Below are 7,602 nucleotides of genomic sequence, written 5' to 3' on the forward strand. Positions count from 1 at the left end.
CAGAAATTCGGGACTTAAATACCGATTTGATGCACGAGAAAATAGTGCATATTGGACGTGAAGAAAGGGGAAAAAAACGCGCCTGATTTAAATGTCACACCTGAACGCTCACATCCTTTTAATTATGTTTGAAATTAAGAACATTGCTCAACATCATGAAAATTAAACCTTATTTTCAATAAGCAATCCTGAAAAATATTTGGGGGTGCTTAACTTTTTTCCAGGTGTATATTTACTCTCATGACATACACAGATTTCTTTAGATAAACACAAGTTAATAGTATTAAAATAATCTTTCAAAACCAGTGTGCCACAGCAGTACATCTTAAGTGAAAAATAAATAAACTTATCTTGCCCATAAATAGTTTCTAAGTATAATATAGGGATAACATGATATTCAAAACATGGTATAATAAAATACTTTATTGCATATATATCATATCCAAGGGCAAGTGAACGGATATTGTATATATATGGAATTGGCTGTGTTTTTTGTAAAAGTAAAGATGAATATATATTTCTATGTTTGGGACTCAAGCCATACTTCTTCAGTTGGAATGAGCAGACATCATGGGTTTAAGCCTCAGTTAGGAAAGATTGCTTTTTATCTATTTTGGATCATTACATGTATATTATAAAACAGAAATAATCAATTTCTGGAGAGTAATATAAAAATAAACCATCATTATTAAAAAGCTAAACTAGTCTTACCAAATGTTATATATGTACGAATTAAGATATTCCTACACTGAAAAGGTATGTCTGATAGATATCTCCTCTCACAAAATAGCTTTTCTCGATTAGTACTGCCCTCTATCGGCACAAATTTTCCACGCTCACCTTTAGCCTTCCACCCCTCCACTTCTGCATATCCACATGCAAATGACCATGCAGCAGCCTTCCACCAATAGGAGTGTGACACAACCTCTATTGTAACTAGTACTCTTCACATTTGCACTTGTTAATCACTTTGAGATTGGTCAGATAACCTACACCATTATATTACTGGAAATGGGGAAGATGGGTGTGAAATGTGAAAGGAGGTACGTATCTATTGGAAAGACATTTTCATTGTAATAAAATGCTAACTTCCAATACAATACCATACCTCCACTCACAAAATAGCTAGAATCCCACATTGAACTGGTGGAGGGCCAGTTAAAAAAATTATCCCCCTTTAGGAAGCACCCATAGAGAGACCAAAGGAGATAAAAACTCCTCAGCGAAAGACTGCACCACATCTGATTCAGTCATACTCTTTGCTCTTTTATGACAGTGTCACGAACATAAAAGGCGGAAAAACATGAAGGAATATCAGAATATGTATGACCAATTAATAGGACCCCTGAGTGTTGAGGGGCTAGGGCGAGACAGAACGTAGTGGTAGTTCGACCTCAACCAACACCAGGCAGTATCTGGAATGGTAAATCAGATCCTCAGTAGGTAGAAGATCACATACCTCTTCATGTCGAAACTGGAATTGGTAGAGAAGACGAACTTCTGTACCCAAATCTGTCTCCACTTGTACACATTTCCAACACAACCAACACCAGATCCGCTGGGAACCGACATCCAGCAGATGGTAGGAAGGTGGAAAGCCCCTGTGAGATGACATCTCCAGTCCAAAACCTGACAGCAACAGGTATGGTACTTCCATTCTGCGATAGGAAGATGATACCCAGCCATGTGCAAGTGGGAAAACCTGTGTTGCATCCAGCTACAACCAACATCAGAACCACTGATAACTGACATACAGCAGACAGTAAGAAGAGGGACTGTAAACTTGTGGTGCATCTCCAATCCAAAACTTGGTGGCAGTGTGCATTTTTCATCCAGTGCACAGTAGGAGGAGGGATACTGGCCACCACACATGTGAGGACTTACACCAGGAATGTAGGTAGGAGGAACATCTCAGCCTGAGGGGCAAACTGCAATTATAGATGGTAGGAAGGAGAAATGCCACGGTAGGAAAAAGCAATTGGTCAAATATATAGACAGTAATATGGCATAGTGCTACAACCAAAACCTGGTGGTATCTGAAATTGTATATCAGGTCCACGGTAGGAAGTGCTATACGCTATTAACACCTGCAAAATGCCACCGCTCTACTCTCAACTGAGTGGTATAATTCATCACTCAGGAGGACAAGCCTCCATGGTCCACCACTCCAGCAGCTAGGAACTGATAAGTTGTAAGGACTCCCATATTCCACTAGAAGAAAAGAGGGGAAAATGCTTTAGAAAGTCTAATGTACCTCATCATTGGAGATAGTGCAATGGGTGACCGTGAAACTCTATTTTAAAAAGCACAGCTACCACGTCAATGGAGTCATTCAACCAAAACCTGGTGACATCTGGAATTGTACATCACATCCATAGTAGGAAGTGTCTCAATACCACAAAGCATCAGAGATGGGCAACAATCTTTGTCTACTTTACTCATGTTAGCCATGAATGTACAGTCCGGAACAAACATATTTATGAAGCAAAAACCACTAGAGAGAACTACTAGTAGTCCAATGAAACACCCCATCTCTAAGGTGTGCATAACCCAAGCCTGTGATGCAATTGTTTAGGCATAGATGACAATAGAAGGGGGAGACACAACCAACATCTCACAGCATCTGGAATTATACATCAGCTCTGCAGCAGGAAAGGCTACAGTGTAATTGACATTGAAAATGCTCATAGGATGGACAGTGCAGATTTTCAAAAAAAGTATACCTGGTCTGACACCACTTGCCACAGAGAGGGATCCATAATACACTAGCCAAAATTTAAGAAAAGATGGAAAAATCAACCTCTTACAATTCCAAAATGTGAAAATTTAAATATATAGTAAAGAAAAACCAAGTCTGTAGTATAACGTCAACAAATCCTCGAGCAAAAACCAGCACGTCTGTACAGTACTACTGCCAATCGAAAAGTGATTAACGAGTGCAAATGTAAAGAGGGCACTGATTACGATAGGTGTTGTGTTGTCCTCTTATTGGTGGAGAGCTGCTACATGGTCATTTGCATATGGATGTGCAGAAGCAGGAGGTGGAAGGCTAGTGGCAAGCATTGAAAATTTGTGCCAATAGAGGGCAGTACTAATTGAGAAAAGCTATTTTGTGGGAGGAGGTAAGATATCGTATCAGAATGTTGATAGTTTATTTACAGGTGATGTTTTTACATTCCTCTGATAGATATAAATCAAATCCAAGTATATGCTTAATTAGTATGGTGATGGATTGCGAGGAAGTTACTATACATTTTCAATAAGAAAGCTGCAATATTGCATATACTGAAGACTGATTTTCTTTAACCTATAGATTTTAAGGAAGTAGAAAAACTGGGATGAGTACAAAATTCAATAATAAAGATTAAGCAACTTCAGTTTCCATTTTCACCAGGAAAAGAGCAGCAAATTAAACTGATACAAATCTGAAGATACAGCAGGCATAAGTCTGCCATATAATGCAGCCAGTAAAGTGACTGTTCAGTTCATTTTCAGTTATTAATTTAGTTAACTGCTTAGCATTTAATATAAAGTCAGCTGTTAATAAAACCAAGAATGTTAGATAACTACTGCCTACCAATCAAGCATAAGTGAAATTGATTGCATACCAATAAATTTATAAAAAATGAACTAAAACAAAATGCCACTACAACCAGAGTGAAATAAAAAGAATCTATTAAACTTTAACAATCACAGAAATCCAAAACAAAACTTTCAAACAACTGGAATACAAATTTTATCAGTTACAAAAAAACAAAAACAGTTAATAGATGAGTGCCTGGCCAGGACTTTATACAAACATTAATGAACAATACAACATATATATATATCAATGTTATTAACTTCTATAAATAAAGGAATTAAGAAAAAGAACTAGAATAAAAACCCTAATTCTAAAAAAAATACAATATTCCAAAATTAAACCACTTCAAGATCAATAACAATCAGCAGTAATTTGTTTTCACTGTATCTCATGAACTATCTAGTTTAAGCTCAAGGCATGGATTTTAATTAGTTGTTAAACCATGGGGTTACATCTCATGTTACTAGTAATTTACATAATCTTCATAACATTAATATCTGTATGTCACCACTAGGGGAAGCTTGTGTTAGTTTCATAATACAAACACACTGAAATTCAACATGTTCTAGCTAGAAGGTGAATTAGCACTTTAATATAATTAAAAATTCATAGTTGAACTAAACAACAGAAGGAACAATAAATAAATGGTAAAGAAATCCATAACAAAATAAAAGTAGAATTTGCTATCTCAAAACTTAATCACATGACAAACTGTTCCCAAAAATATTTAAACACACTAAGATGAGTAAGGATTAAAATAGTCTTCCTTTGTTTGTGCTGTCAATCTGTACTTGTAACTGTACTTAACACTGATCAAATCCATCTGATGTCTTACTTTATTTTATTCTATTTTTGAGTTATAGTTTTAATTCAAAATACTATTGTTTATGTGAAACTTTAATGCAAGATAGAAAACAACAACAACATGAAACTAAGAGATGTGTCAATTTTAACTTTGAATTAGCTCTCACCATATTTACCTGATGACAAGTGGCCTTGTGTATTACAATGACCACCAAGTCATCTTCTGAAAATGATGTGATGGCCATGTTGAAACATATAGAGCTCTTTATCTGTTTAAGATATACAAATAAACAATGTGTTTCATTTAACTGATTTTAGTATCACTCACCCTCATTATGTGTCATTATTGAATATCTGACACTTTGTTGTTTATATGTAATTATGTCTGGAAAGTTACTTTAAACTACTTTTACATTTTCTGATCATTTGTATTAAATTATAGCTAACCATAAGAGATGGATAAATTACACTGACTCATAATAAGCAAGTTTCATTGGTTACAGCAATTTATGTATAGTTGCTGTCAATATTAAAACTATTAAATTTCCACTATGAATTACTTATATAAAGCCTTACCAAGCTCACAGAGAGCAGGACTTAATTTTCCATTAATATTAAATGCACTACTAAATGTTGAACATGTGTTTTCTTTATCATTAACTACAAAGTAATATATCTTAATATTTTTTATTACTTTCTACTTAATCAGTTGATCTAATTTTTTAAAAAATAAGTAGATTTTTTGAAAGGTTTGTTAATTTTGACATTAAAATTTAACCAATTTGTCATTTAAAGTAGCTACATGGACACATATATCTTCACAGTGAGCAAACTTTATGACAGGATTGACACATCAGTCAAATGACTGGTCAAATAATGCAAAACTTATAGTAACATTAAGACTGTCAGGGTTTCACTCATACCTATAACTGTCATATTACCATTATTTTGACTGCTACATACTACAACATCAGTATTAAAATGAAAGACAAATTACTGGATACAACTCAAAAGTTTAAATGTAATTACAGCCAAAACACCTAATTAAAATGAGCAATTGTGCAATTTAAATGCTATAATAAAATAAACATATGAAAAAGAAACAAGTTAGTATGCAAGTATAAACAGCTATATGTACATACAAAACTTTAAATAGAAACTAGTACGTAAATTATTCTAAACAGTATATGTTAGTAAAAACTGTGAAGAAAATTACGTGATTCCCATTATAAACTAGCCTAAGTGGCACAATTCACACCCGGAAACTTTTCAAATTTCAATGTGCTTTTACCAAATACAAGTCTTTTACACAGGGCACATTTATCTGAAGAACTGTTTTTACAGCATTTAGCTATCTGGCATTGATTTCTTTTACATTTTTCACTGGATACAGCACCAGATTCAGGCTGAGATGGTTGGTGCTTTGTTGGAGCTCTGAGGCTAGCTTCAAGATGAAATCCCTCCTACTTATACTTTCTTCAGTGCATTCCTTGCACAAATGAAAAGAACTGATAGCTGCCAGATCCAGGACATTGTAAAATACAGCAAATGGCCACAAACAAGAACCACAAACAAATCCACGACTCATTGCTTTTGTGATCCCTCACATTGCCCATATCAGAATCATTTTCCGAGAAAGTTGTGAGCATCTCTATCACTTGTTGAGCAGACATTTGTTTTCTTTGAGCCATTTTTGAGTTTCTGTAAGAATTGTTACTGTATATACTAAAATTGACAATCAAGCAGGCTCCACTTCTCACAGGAATTGATAAAATTATAGGTAGACAATATTATGATATACTCAAATCAACAGACAAGCAGATGCCACTTCTTATGGTAATTGATAAATTATAAGCAGGCTAGGTTATGATATACTCAAATCAATAGACAAGCAGGTGCCACTTCTTATGGGAATTGATAAATTATAAGCAGGCTAGGTTATGATATACTCAAATCAACAGACAAGCAGGTGCCACTTCTTATGGTAATTGATAAATTATAAGCAGGCTAGGTTATGATATATTCAAATTGACAGACAAGCAGGTGCCACTTCTCACAAGAACTGCTAGGATTACAGGTAGACTATGTCAAAATTAATTCACATCAGCCACCAAACAAACATTTGTTCTTTGAGATTTTAAGGTCCAAAATATAATCAAAGAGCTGGGAGCTCAGTTGAAGACAGAAATAAAAACAGGCATCTATACTGAAACTGCAGGCTATTTGCAACATAAAAACACAAAACTCGAATTGTATGTAGTTATAAGTAAAAACATGTAATGTAAATAGCAGTCAAATTGACAGGTCTTTGGCAGTTCTAGGTAAATGTAATTATAACTTTTTTAAATTATCCTTTGAAACACCATCGGGGTATTTAATATATGGATTTCATAAAATCCATGAATAGACAACAGCATATCTTTCATACTCGCAAAGATATTTAAATTTTAAAAATGAACCATCAAACTGATGGCCTTGGAGGTTCTCGTGTTAAGTGCCATAAATACTTATGTATTATCCAAAGTTATTCCTTTTTTAGCCCTTAGTCCCACCTCTACTTACAGGAGCATCTTGGAATTACTTCCCTAACAACAGCTTCAAAATTGCTGTGTTCAATCTAAACAATAAAAAATTTTATTTATTCTATCACAGCCTAATATATCTTATCTTTTTACATATTTTGTAAGCATTATGTGCATATTAATATAATATAATGCATGAGTTTAATGGGTCCCTACACTTCACCTTTTGAAACCTTTATAGGTGAGTGATGTTATACTATGCTGTATAATTATAGTCTTCAGTTTTATTCAGCCAAAGTCTATGATTTTTTTAAGCTTGCAATATAACTTCATAATAATTGCATATTATTGAAAAAAAAAGGATAGTTATTTGATATAATGACTGGTAATATTATTTATTTACAATACACACATCAAAATGGCAGCACTGGCTTTGTTGTTGTCAGTAGGCTGGAGACAAACTATGAACTCATAAATGGGTTCTTTTTATTTTCATGTAATTTACATTCAATTAAGTAAAATAATAAAACAAAAACAAATAAATAAGATAGTGGACCATATTTATTAATTAACCAATAGTGTTTAACCAGTAAAATGGCCAAACCTGCTGTATGATTACAAATAATAAAGTGAAATGATATCCAGAGGTTCCTAGCTCAAAATACTACTGTTTACAGTCACAGTAAGCTTCTT

The 7,602-nt window shown here is 34.0% G+C and overlaps 1 protein-coding gene across 2 annotated transcripts in view; it reads right to left on the reverse strand.

Moving 5' to 3' along the window:
* LOC106457261 (AT-rich interactive domain-containing protein 2-like) overlaps positions 1 to 7,602 on the reverse strand; it is an 82,250-nt gene that overhangs the window by 8,485 nt on the left and 66,163 nt on the right. The window lies entirely within an intron of this gene.

Source organism: Limulus polyphemus, unplaced genomic scaffold (assembly GCF_000517525.1).
Source record: "Limulus polyphemus unplaced genomic scaffold, Limulus_polyphemus-2.1.2 Scaffold309, whole genome shotgun sequence".
Taxonomy (NCBI): domain Eukaryota; kingdom Metazoa; phylum Arthropoda; class Merostomata; order Xiphosura; family Limulidae; genus Limulus; species Limulus polyphemus.